This window comes from Jaculus jaculus, chromosome 8 (assembly GCF_020740685.1).
Source record: "Jaculus jaculus isolate mJacJac1 chromosome 8, mJacJac1.mat.Y.cur, whole genome shotgun sequence".
NCBI classification, from domain to species: Eukaryota; Metazoa; Chordata; class Mammalia; order Rodentia; family Dipodidae; genus Jaculus; species Jaculus jaculus.
Genome location: NC_059109.1, coordinates 75,807,210 through 75,832,209, shown reverse-complemented (window position 1 = coordinate 75,832,209; position 25,000 = coordinate 75,807,210). Strand labels below are relative to the sequence as shown.

The following is a 25,000-nucleotide window of genomic DNA, read 5'->3' as shown; positions in this document are numbered from 1 at the left end:
TAATCCCCACAACTGCATACTTTGCACTGGTTTTTATTGATTGCGTATGTTACCTGGTTGAAATTTAGAATTTGCCAGTAAATTATTCTATCAGCTCCACTACAATACTTGCTTAGCAAGCAAACTCAACACCTAGGATTACTTCTATGGCTTTATTGAGGGACAAGAGCTATACCTGGCACCTTGAACTCATATCCCAAGTGTATATAGAGGTAAATTGCCATGTCTGGGAACACTGCAGATAAGTAAAAAAAAAAAAAAAAAACCCAAGCATCAAATCAATTTAGGATGCAAAAGTTGCTACAATATGATACAAGAAATTCGAAAAATCAAGACAATACATTCCCACCAAAAACTATAAATCCACTAGAATTGATCACCAATGAGACTGTTTTAGATGAAATGCCTGACAAAGATTTCAAGAAAACAATGGTATCTATGCTCAAAGAAATCAGAGAATAAATGAAAGAAATCAAAGAAGAAAACAAAGGAATTAAAGAAGACAAACTTCTGAAAGAGAACACAGGAAACCAGCTTAATGAAATAAAGAGGTCATTACAAGACATGAGTAAGGAAATAGAAATACTGAAGAAAAACCAGGCTGAAATCCTGGCTCTGAAGAATACAGTAAATGAAATTAAAAAAAAAAAAAAAAAAAAAAACTCTGGAAAGTCTCTCCAGTAGAATGGATGAAGGAGAGAACAGAATATCTAAATTAGAAAACCAGGTAGCTGGTCTACTATAGTCCAACAAAGAGAAAGTCAAGCTAATACCAAGGCATAAATAGGAATTTCAAGGTATCTGGGACACTATGAAAAGACCAAACATAAGAATTTATGGTATAATAGAAGGAGAAGAATTTCAATCCAGAGGCTTAGTAGGGGTTTTCAACAAAATCATAGAAGAAAATTTTTCCCAAATTGGAAAAGAAATGCCAATGCAGATACAAGAAGCTTTTAGAACACCAAACAGACAAAAATGGAAAGAACCTTTCCTTACCATGTTATGATTAAACTCCTAAATACGCAAACCAAAGAAAATATATTGAAAACAGTTAAGAGAGAAGAAGCAACTCACCTACAAAGGCAAGCCCATCAGAATAAATGCAGATTACTCAGCACAAACTTTAAAAGCTAAAAGGGCTTGGAATTATATATTCAAAATTCTGAAAGGTAACAGCTGTCAACCAAAATTACTTTATCCTTCAAAGCTATCTATCCAAATTGATGGAGAAATAAGGACATTCCACAACAAAAACAGGCTAAAGGAATTTATGACAACTAAACCAGTTCTACAGAAAATACTCAAAGGAATTCTTAATACCAAAGAAAAAGCAAAACACACACAGGAGGAAATAGGAAAAAACACACTCAAATAGCAGTTAAAACAATGGTACCAAACTGCCTGTATTTACTGAAAAGAAAACTAATAAATTAAATTTAAAAAAAATGAGTAAAGGGAAAACAGGAAGCACAACAAAACAAGAAGAATGGCAAGAATAAATGCGTACCTTTCAATAATAACTCTTTTTTTTTGGTTTTTCGAGTTAGGGTCTCACTCTGGCTCAGGCTGACCTGGAATTCACTATGTAGTCTCAGGGTGGCCTCGAACTCTCGGCGATCCTCCTACCTCTGCCTCCCGAGTGCTGGGATTAAAGGCGTGCGCCACCACGCCCGGCTTCAATAATAACTCTTAATATAAGTGGCCTCAATGAACCATTCAAAAGACACAGGCTTGCAGACTGGATTAAAAGGCAGGATCCTGCTGTTTGTTGCCTCCAGGAAATTCATCTCTCAATAAAAGACAGACACCGCCTTAGGGTACAAGGATGGAAAATGGTATTTCAAGCAAACAGGCCTAGGATACAAGTAGGGGTTGCTATCCTAATATCTGACAGGATAGACTTCAAACCAACAAGAGTGATGAAAGAGTAAGAAGGTCATTTTACACTGACTAAAGGAACACTCCAGCAAGAGGACATTACAATCCAAAACATATATGCACCTAAAATGGGGGCTCCAAGTTTCATCAGACAAACACTATTAGACTTAAGGTCACAGATAACATCAAATGCAATTGTAGTGGGAGACTTCAATACCCCACTCTTATCAATTGACAGGTCATCCCAGCAAAAAATAAACAGAGAGACATCTGAATTAAATAATGTCATGGAACAAATGGACCTAACAGATATCTACAGAGCATTCCATCCAAATGCTGCAGAATATGCATTTTTCTCAGAAGCACATGCTACATTCTCTAAAATAGACCATATATTAGGACACAAAGCAAATCTCCACAAATATAGGATAATTGAAATAATCCATTGTACTCTATCTATGATGAGATTAAACTGCAAATCAGCAACAAGGAAAGCTACAGAGCATACAGAATTCATGGAGACTAAACAGTACGCTATTGAATGATCAATGGATCATTGAAGAACTCAAAAAAGGAATCAACAAATTCATTAGCATGAAGTGCCTATATTAAGAATTTAGAGAGTTCACAAATAAACAATTTTCTGCTTCACATAAATTCCTAAGAAAAAGAAGAACAAGGCAAACAAAAAAAATCAGTATATAAGAAGAAATCATAAAGATTAGGGCAGAAATTAATGAAATAGAAACCAAAAAGCATTCCAAAGAATCAACAAAACAAAGAGTTGGTTCTTTGAAAAGATAAACAAGATTGATAAACCCTTAGCAAAGTTGACCAGAAGAAAAAGAGAAGAGATAAAAATTAATAAAATTAGAGATGAAAAAGTCACCATTATAACAGATACCAAAGAAATTCAGACAATTATAAGAATATACTTTAAGAATATATATGCCTCTAAGTTTGAAAATCTGAAAGAAATGGATGATTTCCTTGATTCATATGACCTACCATAATTAAATCAAGATGAGAAACATTATTTAAATAGACCTAGAACAAGTACAGAAATCCAAGCAGTTATAAAAAGTCTCCCAACTAAAAAATGCCCAGATGGACTCACTGGCAAATTTTACCAGACCTTCATGGAAGAACTAACACCAATGCTTCTCAAACTGTTCCATAAAACAGAAAAGGAAGGAATTCTACCAAACTCCTTCTATGAAGCCAAATTGTCCTGAAAGCACTACACTTAATGTTTATACTCATAGATTAATGCTGCTCTCATTTCTGGTTAGAGAAGCTTCTCTTTGCAGATGGCAATGACCACTGGGATTACTCAAAAGGTAACACGGTGCTGAGAAGAAGGGATGGAGGAGTGTCCAACACTGAAACATCTCACACCCTCCAAGGCTCAGGGTCCATTGCAGAAGAGGTGGCAGAAAGAATATAAGAGCCAAAGGAAGGGTTCCACTCCTTACATCCAACTGTGCAGACAGAATTTGGCCTCAATATCCAAGACTTCACAGTGCCTAGCAATACCCACACAAGACCTTCATAATAGGAGAAAAGGCTGATGACATCAAATTAAAAGAGAGACTAATGGAGAGAGGGAGGGGATATGATGGAGATCAGAGTTATGAAGGGGAAAGTGGCAGAAGGGAGGGGAGGGAGAGAAGGGAAATACCATGGTTTGTTGTCTGTAAGTATAGAAATTGTCTGTCTATATATATGCTGGCAAACAGAGCACAGGAATATATCAAGGAGATCATTCGCTCTGATCAAGTAGGTTTTATCCCAGAGATGCAGGCATGGTTCAACATATACAAATGGATAAATGTAGTATACTACATAAATGGACTGAAGGACAAAAATCACATGATCACCTCAATAGATGCAAAAAGGGCATTTGACAAAATCCAACATCCCTTCATGGCAAAAGTCCTACAGAAACTGGGAATAGAAGGAACATATCTCAACATAATAAAAGACTATTTATGGAAAACCTACAGCCAACAGAATACTAAATGGGGAAACATTTGAAGCTTTCACACTAAAATAGGAACAAGACAAGGGTGTCCATTGTGCCCACTTTTACTTAATATATTACTGGAAGTCTTAGGTATAGCAATAAGGCAAGAGACACACATAAAAGGAACACACATACAAATTACAAAGAAAGAGATAAAATTATCATTATTTGCAGATGATATGATTCTATATAAAAGAACCCTAAACACTCTACCAGCAAACTGTTAGAAATGATAAACACTTTTAGCAATGTAGCAGGATACAAAATAATACAGAAATCAGTAGCCTTTCTATATACTAACAATAAACAGGCTGAGGATGAAATCAGGGAATCACTCTCATTCAAAATTGCCTCAAAAAAAAAAAATAAAGTACCTTGGAATAAACCTAACCAAGGAAGTGAAGGACCTCTACAATGAAAACTTTAAAACACTCAAGAGAGAAATTGCAGAATACACAAGGAAATGCAAAGATATCCCATGTTCTTGGATTGGAAGAACCAATATTGTGAAAATGTCAATCTTACCAAAAGCAATTTACACATTTAATACAATCCCCATCAAAATTCCAGAGACATTATCTTTTTTTCAAGGTAGGGTCTTGCTCTAGCCCAGGCTGACCTGTAATTCACTATGTAGTCTGAGGATGGCCTCAAACTTAAGGCAATCCTCCTGAGTACTGGGATTAAAGGTATATGCCACCACACCCAGTTCAACATTCTTCACAGAAAAAAAAAAATCCTAAAATTCATTTGGAATCACAAAGAACCTCAAATAGCTAAAACAACTTTGAGCAACAAAAATAAGGCTGGCAGCAGACACCATACCTGATTTTAAGCCATAGGGGAAAAAAAAAACCAACAGCACAGTACTGGCACAAAAGCAGACAGACATAAATCAACAGATCAGAATAGAGGACCCAGATGTAAATCCAGGCAGCTACAGGCATCTTGTTTTTGACAAAACTGCCAAAAAATTAATTGGAGAAAAGAGCCTCTTTAAGAAGTGGTGCTGGGAATACTGGATATCTATATGTAGAAGGATGAAAATAGATCCTTATCTCTCTCCATGCACAGCAATCAAGTCCAAATGTATCAAAGACTTTAATATCAGACCTGAAACTGCTAGAAGAAAAAGTAGGATAAATCCTTCAACATGTTGGCATAGGTAATGACTTTTTGAATATAACCTCAGTGGCTCAGGACATATCAACCACTGGGACCTCATGAGATTAAAAAGTTTTATACTGCAAAGGAAACTATGAATAGAGCAAAAAAGCAACCAACAGAATGGGAGAAAATCTTTCCCAGCTATACATCTGACAGAAGATTAATATCCAGAATATACCAAAAACTCAAAAAACTAAATAATAAACAATCAAATAACCCAATTAAAAATGGGATGTGGGCCAGGCGTGGTGGCACACGCCTTTAATCCCAGCACTTGGGAGGCAGAGGTAGGAGGATTTCCATGAGTTCAAGGCCACCCTGTGACTACATAGTTAATTCCAGGTCAGCCTGGACCACAGTGAGACCCTACCTCAAAAAACCAAAAAAAGGGCTGGAGAGATGGCTTAGCGGTTAAGCGCTTGCCTGTGAAGCCTAAGGACCCCGGTTAGAGGCTCGGTTCCCCAGGTCCCACGTTAGCCAGATGCACAAGGGGGCGCACGCATCTGGAGTTTGTTTGCAGAGGCTGGAAGCCCTGGCATTCTCTCTCTCTCCCTCTATCTGTCTTTCTCTCTGTGTCTGTCACTCTCAAATAAATAAATAAATAAATAATTTTTTTTAAAAAAGGCATGTTGGAGCTAGGGAAATGGCTTAGTGGTTAAAACATTTGCCTGTGAAGCCTAAGGACCCTGGTTCAATTCCCTAGGACCCACATAAGCCAGATGCACAAGGGGTACATGCATCTGGAGTTAGTTTGCAGTGGCTGGAGGTCCTGGAGTGCCCATTCTCTCCCTCTCTCTCTCTCTCTCTCTCTCTCTCTCTCTCTCTCTCTCTCTCTCTCTCTCTCTCCCTCTCCCTGCCTCCCTCTTTCTCTGTCAAATAAATAAAAATAAAATATTTTTTTGAAAAGAAAACATGGCAATAAATGCTGGTGAGGATATGGAAAACGAGGAACCCTTCTACATTGTTGGTGGGAATACAATCTGTTATAGCCATTGTGGAAGTCAGTATAGAGGTTCCTAAGACAGCTAAAAACAGATTTACCATATGATCCAGCTATCCCACTCCTAGGCTTATATCCTGAGGACTTGTCTCACTACCTTAGAGATACTTGCTCAACCATGTTTATTGCCACTCTATTCACAATAGCTAGGAAATGAAACCAGCCTAGATGTCCCTAAACTGATGAAGATGTGGTACATTTATACAATGGAGATCTATTCAGCAGTAAAGAAGGGTGAAATTATGAAATCTGCAGGGAAATGGATGGACCTACAAAGGACTATACTTAGTGGGGTAACCCAGACCCAGAAAGCCAAATGTCACATTTTTCTCTCATATGTGGATCATAACTACCAGTGTGAGTTGGAGTAAAAATCAGTATCAGAAGCCAGTAAGGTAGAAAGGAACTGACTATAAGGGAGGGAGGAAAGGGGAGGTCTTAAGGAGATGGCATTTAATATATTTAAGTAGATTAAACAGATTGCTAAGGTTACAATGGCCTAAGTGAGGTCATGGAAAGAGACTGAGTAAAAGAAGGATGGGGAAGGGTTAATGAAATTCAAAACGTTATGAATAACCCAGAAGCCATAGAGTGTTACTAGAAAAATTTCAGTGCCACAGATGGACTACCTTTCAGTGAGTTGTTGGCCCAAGAGATCTCTGATGCCCCCAAAACATTACAGGCCACTGCCAAGGCTCTGGGTTTTCCAGTAGACATAAATGGTAAGAACCTGTTGCTAAAGACTCCACATGCCTGGGCTGCAAGGTCAAAATCCTGCTGGAGCTGAGCTGAAAACCTCCTCCCTGAGACTAGCTAACAGAAAGCTGGGAAAAGCTATGCTGCATGCAGCCCTATGGGAGAGAGAAGTCATTAGCAGTGATAAGCAAGACACTGCAAGCCTTAAGTCTGGCCAACCAGTCCAAATGACTTAACATGTGCATTAGTGGCATATCTCTTATGGGGGAAACCAACTGCTCTCTAATTGGATTGGAGGCCCACTCCATGAGAAGGAATACATACTTGGTACTGAAATCCTATTCAAAAGCCTGTGGTGGTGGATGTCATGAGCCCTAGGAGCTTAACGTCTGTTCTTATCGGTCTAAATACATATATTATGTTCACCAAACTGCCCTGTAAGCACTTTATTTAATGTTCATACCCATATATTACTGCTACTCTCACTTCTGGTTATAGAAGCTTCTCTTTTCAGGAGACAGTGACCTCTGGCATGACTCAAAAGGCACCATAGTGCTGAGAAGTGACAGAGGAGTATTCAGCACTGAAACTTCTCTATCATACCTTCCAAGGCTCAGAGTCCATTGCAGAAGAGGTGGTGGAAAGACCCTAAGAGCCAAAGAAAGGGTAGGACTTCTTAAAATGCAATTGTTCAGATACAAATTGGCCTCAATATCCTTAACCTCACATTGCCTAGCACTACCTTCAGAAGACCCTCATAGTAGGAGGAAAAATGATGACATAAAAATAAAAGAGAGACTAATTGAGGGAGGGAGGGGATATGATAGAGAGTGGATTTGTGAAGGGGAAAGTGGAGTAGGAGAAGGTATTATCATGGCTTATTGTCTATAATTATGGAAATTGTCAATAAAAATGTTTAAAAATAAAACAAAATAGCTGACTGCCCACCATGAGACTTACCACCTCTACAACATCTGCCAAGACCCAGGAGAAATTGCAATGGAATTGACATCATGAATACTGATCTTACTGCTAGCCTGACAACCAGCCCCAGGGTAATGGTGACAGACATGAAGATTAATTTTGATTAAAACTTATGAAAGCAGAAATCCAGAGGCTGAAAAGAACCCAACACTAAATCAAATTGCCATCAGGCCTGAAATGGCTCATGGAACATTGTGGAAGAGGAGGCAGAAAGATTGTAAGAGCTATAAAATAGGTAGGAATACCCTGAGGCATGGTCCCCTTCACGACCCCACAGTGATTACTATACCCCTGTAAAAGAGGGTCCAGGGTTTTAATCCTCTAGCCCCAATTCCCAGGGTAATGGGAGTTAGAACTAGGTGATAAAAGCATGTAACTTGTTATATATAATAAAAAAATTTTAAAAAGAAGAAATTGTTTCCTGACTGAGGATATGGATCATTAGGTAGAATGCCTGCCTACCATATTCAAGTGCCCAAGTTCAATCCCTGCCTTATAAACCAGGCATTGTGGCAGACACCTGTGATACCAGAACTCTGGAGAAGATACAGGAGTATCAACAGTTCAAGGTCATGCTCAGCTACATTGTAACTTTGAGGACAGCCTGGAATGAATGAGATCTTGTTTCAAAAGAAGAAGAAAAACACAGAAAAAGAAAAAAAGGAAGGGAGGGAGGGAAGGAAAGGAAAGGAAAAGAGGGAGGAGGAGGGAGAGAGTAAGGAAGGAGAAAAATAGAAAAAGAAAGAAAGAAAGAAAAAGGAAAGAAGGAAGGAAGGAAGGAAAGGAGAGGTAGTTAGTAGGTAGGGAGATGGCTAAGTAGTTAAAGGTGCTTGCTTGCAAAGCCTGACAGTCCACGATCAATTCCCCTGCCACCCACATAAAAGCCAGATAGGATGTTTACAATGGCAAATTCATGCATGCACATACACAAATAAATAATATTTGTTTTAAAAAAGAAGTTTTTCCCATCTGGGCAAGATGGCAGCCTGACATGGATGCTAGCAGTTTGGTGAGTATTGAAGGAGAGCTGGAATCTATCTAGTGTCAATGTGCCTGGTGGGTAGGAGTGATGGAGGAGCAGGCAGAATCCAAAACAGCCCTACACACCCTGAAGTGAGCTAGTATGTGGGCAGCACAGTTGTTTGCTGGAGGGTTAGAGGTGGAAGCAGCCACCAGCAGTCATCAAGAACACAGAGTTTGGTTGAGGTCCAGGTGAAATGTGTGAGACATCACTGGATGCTTCATATACTGGTCACAAAGGACACCACAGAGGACCAGAAGGCATCAAGCCACCTCATACTGGGTGGAGTTGAGTTCGTCCATTACCCATTCCTCACTTCCTGTGGCAGGCTAAGGGGTGTTATTACCTGGTCATGCTTCTGGGCCCTCACAGGAAGGTGGGCATAAAGTACTCTCAGGCGATGCTCCCACAGGATGGCATCCTTTAGTTCATTTTCCTGGGACAGAAGGAAAGGGCACCATGTGACAAGGCAGAGCCCAGTGGACAGAGTCATGATTCTGGGATTGATCCAGGCTTGGACACTGGTGTAGTGAGTTCCACGTTGCTGGGATAAACATCCAACCAGGCACAGTTTAGGGGAGGAAGGGATGACTTTCAAGCTTACAGATATAAGGGGGAAGCTCCATCAGTGGTGGAAGGAGCTGCTTCCATACATCCAAGCTGAAAGATACCATCACCAGCCAGCAAACACCAAAAGCAACAAGCACCAAAACTGGCAGTAAGTAGGACCCACCAGAGCTCTTACGCCTTTGGGCTAGAAATCAGATCTGCCCCTAAACATACCTTAGGGATGAACCCCAGAATCCACCCCCTGAATGACACCTCCTCCAAGCTGACGGTTAGAAATCAAGTTACAAGCTTTATTAAAAGACCTGAGTCTATGGGGAACATACATTCAAACTACCACAGGCTCTGAAAGAGTTATGATTCTGGGACTGTCCCAAGCTTGGGCACTAACTCTGTAACTCCCAAGCCGCATGTGATTTGGGGATTGTGTTTTCTTCTTTCCAGGTATGTTTCCAGGTCAGCAAAGGGACTAGCAACATTGCATGACATAGCATCATGTGCACATGTGTGCCATGCCTAGCCAAGCACTTGGCACCTGAAATTATGAGGGCTGTCACCCAGTCTTCCAGGGCCATGGAGACATCACATCTGTTTCCTGTATTTAAATCCCATCTCACTGGGTGCAGGCACGGAAGTCAAACCTACCAAGAAAAAGGAACTGGATTTATCTGACCCAGCAGGGGACACTCATGACAGTACCAGACAAGGTCATCTCCTCCTCTGGTGTCTCTAAATTGCTCCAAGAACAAACTTACACTTTAAGCCTACTTACTACCCTGGTTCCCATGGTGAGGAGCCAGACATAGGAAGAGGTTCCAGAAATCAATCAGCATCACCCTCAAAACCCAACATCCCCACCCCATCCTGCACATGAAGAATCACAGACCATCTCAGCAGAGCCACAGCTCTGTGAGGAGACTCTGAAAACCCAGTCAGTGACAAAGAGAAGGAAGAAGAGGCTGGGTTGAGCTTGCACAGCCCCAAGGCTGAACCATAAGTTATGAGCATGTCACTAAGCATGAGGGTTCACCCTCAAAGAAGTCCAGAGTAGGCACAGAAAGAGGCATTGTAACTTAAGCCAATGTGTCCTCTACTGCATTACAGCATATGCCCAGTACTCACCCTTTATTCAGCTAAGACTCGGCAGCAGAACTTAACCTAAAAGCTTTATAGGCGATACAGAGTGAGGAGCAGAGCTGCCCACCAGGGAAGCAGACACTGCTCTGAAGTAACCAAGCCCACCCAACAGAGATTGCCATATGTCTTGGCTGTGTGGTTAAGACCAGAAGGCCTCCAGGGCTGTGGGCTCAGAGCTGCAATATGACAAATTCATCTCCAGCCACAAATGTGGGTGGTGGCAGCAGTGATAGTCCCCAGGAAGAAGAGGGGGGAGGACTGGCTGGATTTAACTCAATCTGGTGCTACTGCTATCTGAGTAGCAGAGTTGCCACAGCTGGGGTGAGACGGCCAGGACCCAGACACCACTGTCACATGAATGTAAGTAGTTCAAGCCGTGTGGTAATAGGCCCTTGTCATAGGGTAGCAATCAGTGACTGCTGACAACATCTGAGGGCTCTATAATTAAGTTCAGCCACACATACCTACAGCCTCAAGATGGGGAGACTGTGATTTGTGAATGGTCAGTACTGTGATAGGGGCCTATCACAGTGTTGGGGCCTATCACAGTGTGTGTTACCTGCACAGGGTCTCACCTGCCCTCATCTTCTTGACCTGGAGTAACATAGTGAAAACAGATGACCCAACTCCATCTATCTCAGATAGTTAACGCCTAAGAAATACACATAGTTATAGCCTTTGATCCTTTAAGTTCAAAAAAAAGGAAGAATGCTCAGGATCACCAGTTAGGGCAGTGGATGCAGTAAAGACAGTAGGGAGGCTCAGCATTCTTCTGTGCAATTTCAGGGCCTGTGCCACAGACAGGAAAGCATCAATCTATTCCCCTCTGCAGATGAGTGCACAGCCAGAAGGAGCAGACACATACAGTTAACCTGACTGACAGATGGTTCTGTGACCAGACTTCAGACCTTCTGGGGACTAGATCCTAAATCCTCCTCACAGGGCCAATATAGAAAGGATCAATAACAGATTAATGTTCACTAATGAATTAACTAGCTATCACCTGGTTCTGATTTTCTGGAACATTCAGAAGAATTACAGGCAAAAAAAATAAATAAATTCAGAGTGCTAGAGAGATGACTCAGTGAGTAAAGTGCTTTCCACAAAAACCTGAGTTTGCATGTCAAATGCTGGGTGTGGCTACATGGCCTGTGATCCCAGCACTGGGGAGAGAAAGGCAAGATGGATCCCCTAGGCTTGCTGGCTACCTAATCTAGACGAATTGAGAGACCCTGTATCAAAAAGGATGTGGACTATTTCAGACATCCGGTTAAGATGGCGGCGTAGGTACCACGCCAAAGCAGCCTAGAGGAGAAAAAAGACCAAAAAAACTCAGCAAAATACACACTTTTACTAAAAAGTGATGTGTATAGGAATTTGAAGCGGCAGCAGAGAAGTAGAAGAGATCCAGACCATACAGAGCCCGCACAGGCCGGCAAAAGCGGCCCCAACAGCTCTGCCAACCGCCTCAGCAGCGGCGCACCAGAAAGCCACCAGGCCGGGCTCCAGCCTCAGGAAAAGGCAGGTACGGGGATTTTCCACTCACACAGGTGCTCTCTGCAACTCAGGAAACGTGAAAGGAGAGAGGCAGTGAGCAATGGAGGAGCAGACCACGAGGTAGAATAACACGTGGAACAGCGAGAGAACCAGAGCAGCTGTGGCTCCCTCCCCTCCCCCACCGCCTGAGGCCAGCTCCGGCGAACAGAGCAGCAGTCCTGGGACGTGGCCAAGCCAACTTGGGCAGACAGAGGGACCCAAGCAGGAGCAGAGTTCGGCAGCAACATCAGTGGCTCCAGCACCAGCAACAGCGGCCCCGACAGCAGCAGACCCAGGAGCGGCAGCAGTGGCAGATCCGGCAGCAGCAGCTTCAGTGGCAGCTGTGGCAGTGGACCCAGCAGCAGCAGCTTCAGCAGCAGCAGTGGCTCCAGAAATGGCAGCTACAGCAGCACCAGCAGAGGCAGGAGCAGCGGCTACAGGCCCAGCAGCGGCAGCTTTAGCACAGCAGTTCCAGCAGCAGGGGTGCTGATCTGCAGGGCCACACTTGCCAGACTCAGTTGGCCCTGCAGGAAAAGCCAGTGCCCAGCTCCAGAAATCAGAACAGTAGCCCAACGACCCAGGCAGCAACTTGACTGAGACCAAAATCATCCAAGGTAACTGGCATTGCACCAGGGAAGGGTCTCACTTGGTCACAAGCTGACTTGGATCCCTCAACACACCAGAAATCTTAACTTCTTTGTTGATAGAGGATCTGGTCATTATAACAACTACTCTTGCATACATACTTGGGGCTGTTTTTGATTGAATGTGTACAGTGTTTAGTTAAATTTTACAATCTACCTGTATTTTATTCCACTCAGCCTACTTGAATACTCCCATAGCATGTAAACTCAACCCCTAGGAATACCATTGTAGATACTCTGAGAGTCTTAAGAGCCACACCTAACACCTTAAGCTCCTACTGTGAAAATATACAACATCAAATCAATTGATACAGCTAAGAATACCCAGCTAGCTAGAAAATCCAAGCATTAACTTAATCCAAGATGCAAAAATATATACATTATAACACAAGAAACACTAAAAAGCAAGACAATATAAATCCACCTAAAAGTATTAATGCATCAGAAATGTCCTCCAGTGAGAACAAGTTAGAGGAAATGCCTGAGAAAGAGTTCAAAAGAATGATTATAAATATGTTCAAAGAGGTCAAAGAACAAATAAAAGGAGTCAAAGAGGAAATCAAAGGAATCAAAGAAGATGCAGGACACCAAATTAATGAAATAAAGAAGGCAATACAAGACACAAATAAGGAAATAGAAATAATAAAGAAAAACCAGTCAGAATTACTAGCAATGAAGAACACAGTTAATGAAATAAAAAACGTTGTAGAAAATCTCACCGGTAGGATGGATGAAGTAGAGGACAGAATATCTAAGCTAGAAGACCAGGTGGCAGATCTAATACAGGCCAACAAAGAGAAAGACAAACTTATAGAAAAGTATGAGTGGGAATTTCAAGTTATTCGGGATACTATGAAAAGATCCAATATAAGAATTCAGGGCAGGGCTGGAGAGATGGCTTAGCGGTTAAGCGCTTGCCTGTGAAGCCTAAGGACCCCGGTTCGAAGCTAGGTTCCCCAGGTCCCACGTTAGCCAGATGCACAAGGGTGCACACGCGTCTGGAGTTCGTTTGCAGAGGCTGGATGTCCTGGCGCGCCCATTATCTCTCTCTCCCTCTATCTGTCTTTCTCTCTGTGTCTGTTGCTCTCAAATAAATAAGTAAATTTAAAAAAAATTTAAAAAAAAAGAATTCAGGGCATAGTAGAAGGAGAAGAATTCCACTCCAAAGGCATAGTAGGTGTCTTCAACAAAATCATAGAAGAAAATTTCCCCCAAATTGGGAAAGTGATGCCAATGCAGATACAGGAAGCCTTTAGAATAAACCCCAGCCAGACAAAACCTGGAAAGAACCTCTGTTCGCCATATTATAATCAAACTACCAAACATACAAACTAAAGAAAAAATATTGAAAGCAGTGAGAGAAAAATCAAGTTACCTACAAAAGCAAGCCCATCAGGATTACAGCAGATTATTCAACACAAACTTTTAAAGCCAGAAGGGCTTGGAGTGATATATTCCAAGTTCTGAAAGATAACAACTATCAACCAAGGTTACTTTATCCTGCAAAGTTATCCATTCAAATAGATGGAGAAATAAGGACATTCCATGACAAAAGCAGGTTAAAGGAGTATTTGAAGACAAAACCAGCTCTACATAAAATACTTGATAGGATCCTCCATGCTGAAGAAAAGGAAAAGCACACATATAAGGAACCTGGAAAAAACAAGCAATACTCAACTACTAGTTAACACAAAGAGCACATGTAGAACCGGAACCACAAAAAAAATGGCAAACATAAATACACACCTTTCAATAATATCTCTTAATATCAATGGCCTCAATGCCCCAACGAAAAGACATTGGTTTGCAGACTGGGTTACAAAGCAGGATCGTACAATTTGTTGTCTCCAAGAAACTCACCTTTCTACAAAGGATAGATATTATCTTAGGGTGAAAGGTTGGAAGATGGTGTTTCAAGCAAATGGGCCTAGAAAACAAGCAGGGGTTGCTATCCCAATATCTGACAAGGTAGACTTTAGTCCAACGTTAGTCAAGAAAGTTAAGGAAGGTCACTTTATATTGATTAAGGGCACACTCCAACAGGAAGACATTACAATCCTAAACATATATTCACCTAACATGGAGGCTCCCAAATTCATCAAACAAACACTATTAGAACTAAGGTCACAGATAACACCAAACACAGTGGTCGTGGGTAACGTTAACACTCCACTCTCATCAATTGACAGGTCATCCCAGGAAAAAATAAACAGAGAGGCATCTGGACTAAATGAGTTCGTAGAAGGAATGGACCTGACAGATATATACAGGACATTTCATCCAAAGGCTGCAGAATATACATTCTTTTCAGCAGCACATGGAACATTCTCTAAAATAGACCATATATTTGGACAAAAAGCAAATCTTAACAAACTCAGGAAAATTTAAATAATGCCTTGCATTCTATCTGACCACAATGGAATTAAACTACAAATCAGTAGCAAGAAAGGCTATACAGCATACACAAAATCATGGAAACTAAACAATACACTGCTAAATGATGAATGGGTCAATGAAGAAATCAAGAAGGAAATCAAACAATTTATAGAGTCAAATGATAATGAGAACACAACATACCAAAATCTCTGGGACACAATGAAGGCAGTTCTAAGAGGTAAATTTATAGCCTTAAGTGCCTATATTAAAAAATTAGAAAGGTCGCCAGTAAACGACCTAATGCTTCACTTTAAAGCCTTGGAAAAAGAAGAACAAGGCAAACCAAAAATCAGTAGATGGGAAGAAATAACAAAGATTAGGGCAGAAATTAATGAAATAGAAACAAACAAACAAACAAACAAAAAACAATCCAAAGAATTAATGAAACAAAGAGTTGGTTCTTTGTAAGAATGAACAAGATTGATAAACCCTTAGCAAATCTGACCAAAAGAAAGAGGGAAGAGACACAAATTAATAAAATCAGAGATGAACAAGGTAACATCACAACAGATTCCAGAGAAATTCAAAAAATCATAGGTACATACTATAAAAGCATATACTCCACAATGTATGAAAATCTGAAAGAAATTGATGATTTCCTTGATTTATATGACATTACCTAAATTAAATCAAAATGAGATTAATCACTTAAATAGACCTATAACAAACATGGAGATCCAAACAGTTATCAATAATCTCCCAACGAAAAAAAGCCCAGGCCCAGATGGATTCACGGCTGAATTTTACCAGACCTTCACGGACAAGCTAACACCATTGTTTCTTAAGCTTTTCCAGGAAATAGAAAAAGAAGGAATTCTACCAAACTCCTTCTATGAGGCCAGCATCACCCTGATACCAAAACCAGGCACAGATAGAACAAAAAAAGAAAATTACAGACCAATCTCCCTCATGAACATAGATGCAAAAATTCTCAACAAAATATTGGCAAACAGAATAGAAGAGTATATCAAAAAGATCATTCACTCTGACCAAGTAGGCTTAATCCCAGAGATGCAGGGATGGTTCAACATACGCAAATCTATAAATGTAATACATTACATAAATGGGACAAAAATCACATGATCATCTCATTAGATGCAGAGAAAGCATTTGACAAAATCCAACATCCCTTCATGGTAAAAGTCCAAAGAGATTGGCAATAGAAGGAACATATCTCAATATAATAAAGGCTATTTATGACAAGCCTACAGCCAACATATTACTAAATGGGGGAAAACTGGAAGCTTTTCCACTAAAATAAGGAACAAGACAAGGGTGTCCACTGTCCCCACTTTTATTTAATATAGTTTTGGAAGTCTTAGCCATAGCAATAAGGCAAGAGACACACATAAAAGTGTTATAAATTGGAAAGGAAGAGATCAAGTTGTCATTATTTGCAGATGACATGATTCTATACATAAAGGACCCTAAAGACTCTACTAGCAAACTGTTAGAGCTGATCAAAACCTACAGCAATGTAGCAGGATACAAAATAAATACACAGAAATCAGTAGCCTTTACATATGCTAACAACAAACACACAGAGGATGAAATCAGAGAATTACTCCAATTCACAATTGCATCAAAAAAAAAAAAATGAAGTACCTTGAATAAACTTAACCAAGGAAGGAAAGAATCTCTACAATGAGAACTTTAAAACACTCATGCGAGAAATTGCAGAAGACACTAGAAAGTGGAGAAACATCCCTTGTTCCTGGATTGGAAGAATCAATATTGTGAAAATGGCAATCTTACCTAAAGCAATCTACTCATTTAATGCAATCCCTATCAAAATTCCAAAGGCTTTCTTCATGGAAATAGAAAAAACAATCCAAAAATTCATTTGGAATCACCAAAAACCTCAAATATCTAAGATAATACTGAGCAACAAAAATAAGGCTGGTGGTATCACCATACCTGATTTTAACCTATACTACAGAGCCATAGTAACAAAAACAGCATGGTACTGGCACAAAAACAGACATGTAGATCAGTGGAACAGAATAGAGGACCCAGATGTAAGCCCAAGTAGCTATAGCCACCTGATATTCAATAAAAATGCCAAAAATACTCATTGGAGAAAAGATATCCTCTTCAGCAAATGGTGTTTTGAAAACTGGATATATATCTGCAGAAAGATGAAAATAGATTCTTCTCTCTCTCTCCATACACAAGAATTAGGTCCAAATGGATTAAAGACCTTAACATCAGACCTGAAACTCTGAAACTGCTAGAGGAAAAAGTAGAGGAAACCCTTCAACATATTGGTCTTGGCAAAGACTTTCTGAATACAACCCCAATTGCTCATGCTATAAAATCACAGATTAATCACTGGGACCTCATGAAATTACAAAGATTTTGCACTGCAAAGGACACAGTGAAAAAAGCAAAGAGGCAACCTACAGAATGGGAAAAATTCTTCGCCAGCTATATATCTGGTAGAGGATATACAAAGAACTCAAAAAGTTAAATATGGAAAATGTTAATAAAAATTAAATAAAAAAAAATAAAGAAACCTGCTGCTTTAAAAGAAAAAATACGGGGCTGGAGAGATGGCTTAGCGGTTAAGCGCTTGCCTGTGAAGCCTAAGGACCCTGGTTCGAGGCTCGGTTCTCCAGGTCCCACGTTAGCACAAGGGGGCTCATGCGTCTGGAGTTCGTTTGCAGAGGCTGGAAGCCCTGGCGCGCCCATTCTCTCTCTCTCCCGCTGTCTGTCTTTCTCTCTGTGTCTATCGCTCTCAAATAAATAAATTTAAAAAAAAAAAATTTAAGAAAAAATACAGCTTGAGTTCTCTGAGTTTGTCTGGCCAAAAGGAAATCCAGTCTGTCATCAGTAATCAAAGTGGTCAGTCTTTGGGAAGAGAACTGTAATATATATTATGTATTATTTTGAGAATTTTATACATGTGCAATGTATTTTGATCACATTCATCCCAGTTGCCTTCTCTTATTCCTCTTCTAATTTTATGTCTCTTTTTCTGTGCAATTTCTGCCGAATTTAATCAAGGTTACTTGCATGAACATCGGTGGACCTTACTTACTGGGGTATGGGCAATTTACCAGTCGCAACACCACTGAAGAGCACCACTTTGTCTCAAGTAGCCATTAACTGAGGAATGAGGTCCTATGAGCCCGTCCTCATCCATGATGAAATGTTGATGGGCCCAATCATGTGCAGCTCTTGTGAAGCTAATAAAATTTGCTGTGAGGTCATAAATGCAATGGGAATGTCATTTTTCAATCCCAAGGCAGTTGAAGCAGCATTTTACATCACTCCTCCATCCTCTGTCTCTTACATTCTTTTAAAATATTTTATTTTTACTTATTTGACAGAGAAAGAGGGGAAAGAGAAAGAGAGAGAGAGAGAGAGAGAGAGAGAGAAAGAATGGGCGTGCCAGGGCCTCCAGCCACTCCAACACATGTGCCTCCTTATGCATCTGGCCAACGTGGGAGAAGGAATTGAACTTGGGTCCTTTGGCTTTGCAGGCAAATGCCTTAACCATGAAGCCATCCCTCCAGCCCAGACTTTTAAATTCTTTTTCTTTCTTCTATGATATCCCCTGAGCCTTTGAAGTAGTGATACAGATGTCCCATTTAGGAATAAGCACCAAAAAATATGTCTGTGGTAGCACAGATAGCTGACCCATCCCTGTAGTTTGCACTTACATCACTCCTTTGGGGCCAGTTTGCAAAACCAGTGTCCTTATGCATTGGTATATCCCAAGTGGGAAGTGGGCTTACTGTAAAATTTGTAAGGCAGAGAAGGCCAGGCTGGAAGGAGGGGAAGAAGGCTGGTGGGATTCTTAGGTAAGATGTGTTCCTTCTACATACACTGATAGATCACCTCTTGAAGAAACTAATGCTTTTAGAAAGTCACTTAATGTTTTCATGGCCTTGTCATTTGTGAAGGGTACCATGGAAGCTCATTGCTTACATTAACATAGTTACAACTGATGTGACTTCCAGTCCACATTAGTGGTTGGTGAATTCCAAGCTCAAAGGCATTCTGCAGCCATCAGAGAATGTCCTATGTGTAAAATTTCTGGCTATAAACTTCCCTGTCATCATTTCCTTTTTCTTCTTTTAGTCATTATTCTAAGTGGTCATGTCTCATTACTGCTTTTTTATTATAGACATCCTTGAATCCCTTTAAGGAGTTGGGGATAGTTTATGAGCTTTTGTACACTGTGGGTATTGAACAAGCCTACCCATGGGTCACATTTTACCAAGATGCCATTCCACAGTTGGCAGGTCATGCTGAGATCACAGGTAGCAAAACATCACCCTGAAGGTGTCCTAAGCAGAGCCTGGTATCACAAGTCTTAACAGGCACCCTAACCAGATTACTGGCTAGTTCTGGCAGCCATAAATACACTTCCTGTTTCTATTGACTTACTTACTATGAATGTTGAACATAATGTGAACTGTTGTGCTTTTGAGTCTCATCCATGTGATGACCCAATCTTCTTTTTTTTTTAATTATGTTTTGTTCATTTATTTATTTATTTATTTGAGAGCGGCAGACACAGAGAGAAAGACAGATAGAGGGAGAGAGAGAGAATGGGCGCGCCAGGGCTTCCAGCCACTGCAAACGAACTCCAGACGCGTGCCCCCCTTGTGCATCTGGCTAACGTGGGACCTGGGGAACCGAGCCTCGAACCGGGGTCCTTAGGCTTCACAGGCAAGAACTTAACTGCTAAGCCATTTCTCCAGCCCCCAATCTTCTTTTCAGGTCCAATAATATTGTGTGGTGTGCATATACCATACGTGATCTGCCCATTCAGCTTGATGGGCATGATGGACACTGGGTTGTTCCCACATCTGAACTCTGTGAATGTACTGCGATGGGTACTCATAAATAGGATCTAGGGCTGGAGAGATGGCCTAGCGGTAATGGGTTACCAGGCAGGAGTCAATATGCTTTATTATCGATATGATTTATTCATCCCTTTACACTTATCAACTATACTCATGACATTCCAAGTTAACAGCCAGGCATGGAGCTCCCTGTGGTGTCTGCCTCTGGCTGGGCAATGTGGCTCCACCTCTTCACTCAGTTAGAGAGTGCAGCCATGTTTGTATTTACATCTTTACGCATTGTTGCCCAGTGTGGCCTTGTTTATCATATGGCACACATTGTAAGATACACACTGCAAGGGCAGAGCCTTGTTTACACTGTTTACTATGTCACAAGTTGTGCTACCTGGTTAGCAAGGTGTTCTTGTCATTCCACCCCCAGATGCTTCATGTGTACCATAAGGTATCTTAAAGCATCTTAAATTAACAAATCCTTAGTTGTTACAACACATGACAACAAAAGGCAAAAAATAAAATTGTAAACTAAATAGCACATAATGATAATTATAATATAGTCAATCCATCCAACAGTCTTCCACATCCAATAAAATCCACTTAGTCCAATTCCAGGGGTTCCATAAAGACAGGTGCAGGGAGTGGGTCCTGTTAAATACCTGGATATCATATCCCACATGGAGCATGGAGTATTCAAAATACAATAGTGTTCTATGGGCTAAAATGTCTGCATTGATGAAGTAGACTACATTTTCTGCATGTGGTATGCCTTTTGTCATTCCTTCTGTGATCCACATGGTTGCTTTTCAGCTTTACTCAGGCTATCGAGACTATGCTCTAAGTGATCATTCAAGGGTTTGTAGTCCAGTTCATGCTATTGGATGTACAAATCCAATCCTGGCAGGGTGTTGACCAAGTGGTGCTATATACTAGGTTAGCCTATGGTATTGACCTCAGCTTATCATTGCTAATTTTCCATGTCTCAGCAATAGGAGAACAACCAGACTTAAGGAGAAATGTTGCCTGTGCAATTTTATTATAAATGGTCAAATTAAAACATGTGTCATCACAGGCCAAAACTGGAAAGGTTCTATATTTATTACTTTAGAAGGAATTAAAAATATTTAAATTTATTTGCAAGCAGAGATGGACAGAAGAGAGACAAAGAGAATGTGCATGCCAGGGCCGTTAGCCCCTGGAAATGAACTCCACATGCATGCTCCATCATTTTGTGGGTACTAGGGAATTGAACCTGGCCCATTAGGCTTTGCAGATAAGCACCTTAACTACTGAGTCACCTTTCCAGCCCAAAGAGGGAATTTTATCAAGAATTTGTGTTGTGCTGGGCGTGGTGGTGCACACCTTTAATCCCAGCTCTGGGAGGCAGAGATAGGAGGATTGCTGTGAGTTCGAGGCCATCCTGGGACTCCATAGTCCAGGTCAGCCTGGGCTAGAATGAGACCCTACCTTGAAAAACCAAAAGAAAAAAAAATAGAAAAGAAAAATAAGAATTCGTGTTGTAATTAATTCAGTCTCAGGAGCAAGAGTTTTAACTGAAGCACTGGACCTGAATTAGTAAGAGTACATGTTCTGAGGTAAGCACTTTGTACAGATAAGAACTAGCTTATATGCAGGAAAAAAATGTGATACAAGATGCGTAGGAGTTGGAAGAGTAGATGCTTTTACATGGGTCTGGGGGTTGAACTCAGTCCTTACCACTTGACCAGCTGAGCTATCTTCCCAACCCTGTATTCCAATTTTTTATCTCCCTAGCTAAGCAGCTTCTGAACTTTCCCCCTAAGATCGATCTTGTTGTTTTGGGTGGAGAAGATCTGCCTTGGGACAGCTTGTGTTCCAATAGCACTAACAAGGATGACTAAATATGTCTTTAACAGTGTTTGTTTTCCATGCCAAGTCTATGCACACATCTCTGGAACAGACACTGATAAATTGCAACTATTATCAGAGGCTGTATAACATGCAAGTCTCATGTATTTGTATTCAAACCTGTTTTGTCTGCTGTATCCACTCTCTCTCCCTCTGAGCTTATCTGTAGCCTATTGGGAAAACAGTTTCTGAGTAGCACAATGTGCCTCTCTGTATCGCATTGTGGGCACCTTTGTGATGCCATGCCATCAAGCCGGCCAGGAATCCTGTGTGTGATGCCAGTTAGGGTTCAAAAGCACTCATAGGCTTTTCTCAGAGTACATGCAAGCTTAGAGGTTTGGAATTGTTCCCTGCCTACTTTGGGAAACCAGATGTGATTACTTTAGTGGCTGTCTCTTCATTTGCATAATAGTATTCATATTTAAATGATTTCATCTCATTAAATTGCCAAGAATACTTGGAAGGGTTAAATGATTTTCTATAATCACACTTGGCATGTGGGACTAGCCCCCAAGTCCAGGCCCTCTGAATCCCTGTGATTCAGGTAACATAGTTGGCTATCCTAGGCATGACCCCAAGGGGCAGGAGGGACTTTAGAACTTTCAGGGCCTCTCTTCCACTCTTTCTTTCTTCTGTTCCTCTCCATTGATCTCTCTCTTTTTCACTTCTCCTTCCTCTACTCCAGCGACTCCATTGTCCCCACCCATGTCAATAGGTACCACTACAAAGCTTTCTCAGAAAGAAAAATTATCAAGCACAATCAGTGCTGGTGTAAGTTCTGATTATGATGTTATGAGTGATAGTAGTCATAGCTTTCTTCTATAGTATTACATTTGCATGTTATGATGACACTGTCTATATCTGAGCACAATGTGTTTGTATTTATAATTCATGATGTAATCACATGTGTCTAGACATAAAACTATGATACTTTTGCAGATTTTCTAGACCTATAAAGCTAAAATGAATTAACAGATGTGAGAGACAAATTCAAGAGGCCAGTCACATTCATGTTCAAACTCTCCCTTAATATGACAGGTATTGTTCTCCTTAAATCAAATTTACCTTTGCAAGTAAAAGTAAAGTTGTTACACTGGGATGAAAATTATTCAATACTCCCACAGAGTCTTATTTATTTTATTTATTTTTGGTTTTCTTGAGGTAGGATCTTACTATAGCCAATTCATTGATTCGTTTTTTTTTTTTTTTAAACCATTTTTTAAGGTAGGGTCTCACTTTTGCCCAGGTTCACCTGGAATTCACTCTGCAGTCTCAAGGTGGCCTTGAAGTCATAGTGATCCTCCTACCTCTGCCTCCTGAGTGCTGGGACTAAAGGTATGTGCCACCATGCCTGGCTTAAATTTCTTTTAATTTTTTTATTATTTATTTTGAGAGAGAAAGAGAGAGAATGGGCATGCCAGAGCCTTCAGCTGCTGTGAATGAACTCCAGATGCGTGCACACCCTTGTGCACATGTATGACACTGCATGCCTGCATCCCTGTGCACCTGTCTATGTGGGACCTAGAGATTCAAATGTGAGTTTTTAGGCTTCGCAGACAAGCACTTGTTAACCACTAAGCCATCTCTCTAGCTTTGATTCTTAATCCCCTGTGAAGTCATTTTACACAAATGTGCATTTAATCTCTCCTGGTTGTCTTTTTATTAACTCTGGATGGCCAGTGTGGTAATTCCTCTAGAGGATGGATATATACAGACATGGTCTCAGGCCTTGGGCTCTACACTGAGTGGTAAGGTGGCACAACATGTGTGTAAGTTTGTTTGTTTAGAAGCTTCTTCCCAAGATTCTCTTAGTCCCTCAGGCTCTGCCTGCAGTCCCTAGATGGTGGGGAAGGGAGGTGCAACCTTTAAAAATCTCCCGGTTAGAGACATTTTTGGGGTCAGAGCCCAAATCTGTGATCTGTGTTTGAGATACATGCTGCCTAGCACAAGCCCCACATGCCGCTTGCTAGTGCTAAGGCCACTCTCTCAGGCTAATAATCCCCTTATGCCTTCCTTTTCTCATGGAATAAGTAGATGCCAACCAGTAGTGTTGACTTAGCAAGGGCGTGGGACGACTGGGCGAGACTTTAGGAAGTGGAAGAACGTGTCTAGCTTAGACACTGAAACTGTGTGCAGAGCAATGTTAAGCCCTTTGTTCACCTCCCCTGTGAGGACTCTTTCCCGAAGCTCTGTACATCTTTCGTTCACGGTTTGCTACCTCCATTGTCCACTACCACCATGAATAGTATAGCCTGTTCCTTGCTTGTTTTCCCCAGGGTCATGCATAGGAGACACTCCTTTGGACATTCACTGTCTCCAGAGCCTTCTATTGCCACCTTTCTGTGGTCATCTGTGTCCATCAGAGACTCAAGTTGTGACATTTTCCTCCTGCTCTCAGCCAATGTCCAGTGCCCTTCATGAAGCTCTCTGTTTTGCCCTCCCATCATCTTCTGCCCTTCCATCCCACGATCACCCAGTCCTTGTTGGTCTCATGTGCAGAGCCTCTGGAGAAGGTCACAAGACATATAGTTGATGTTGCATCTATTCAGCTATAAGAGCCTCAACCTCCTGGATATCTGGGCCACAGACCTATTGACTTATGTGTTCTGGACTCTGGTCCATCAGCTTCCAGTGTCCTATGGTACTGTAGTAGACAGCTTTCACATTGCTGGGATGAACGTCCAAACCAGGCACAGTTTATGGGAGGAAGGTTCTTATTTCAAGCTCACAGATCCAGGGGAGAAGTTCTATCAATGGCGGAAGAAGCTGCTTCCATACATCCAAACAGAGAGAAACAAGCAACCAACCAGCAAAAACCAAGAGCAGCAAACAGTGGGGACCCTGGCTTCTCTGCACACCTTTGGGTTGGAATTCAGTTCCTCTCTCAGTCACACTTTCAGGCTGGACTCTAGAATCTGCCCCCCAGTGACACCTCCTCCAGCCAGAAAGCTGGAGATACAAGTTACAAGCTTTATCTGAGCCTATGGAGGGAAATACATTCAAACTACCACAGGCCCCCACAGTGTGGTGCTGAGGTGTAGTTGACTGGAGGAGGAATATAACATATCACCATCAGTCTAGAATGTTCTTGCATCCAGTCTGACTGTCTGTGTATGGTATGTGTCTTTCTATAGTGGACAGTTGAGATTGGAGCTCTTGCACTGTCCCCTCCACACTGCCTGATCCTCATCTGTATTTATTTTATTT

General features: G+C 41.1%; 1 protein-coding gene across 16 annotated transcripts in view; it reads right to left on the bottom strand.

Annotated features, from left to right (window-relative positions):
• Rimbp2 (RIMS binding protein 2) overlaps positions 1-25,000 on the bottom strand; it is a 247,665-nt gene that overhangs the window by 100,601 nt on the left and 122,064 nt on the right. The window contains exon 3 of one of the 16 annotated variants that reach the window (XM_045156310.1): positions 9,122-9,211. The exons of the other annotated variants lie outside the window; for them this stretch is intronic. The gene's annotated coding sequence lies outside the window, so the exon portion shown is untranslated. The remainder of the gene's footprint in view (positions 1-9,121; positions 9,212-25,000) is intronic. 16 annotated transcript variants of the gene reach the window in all.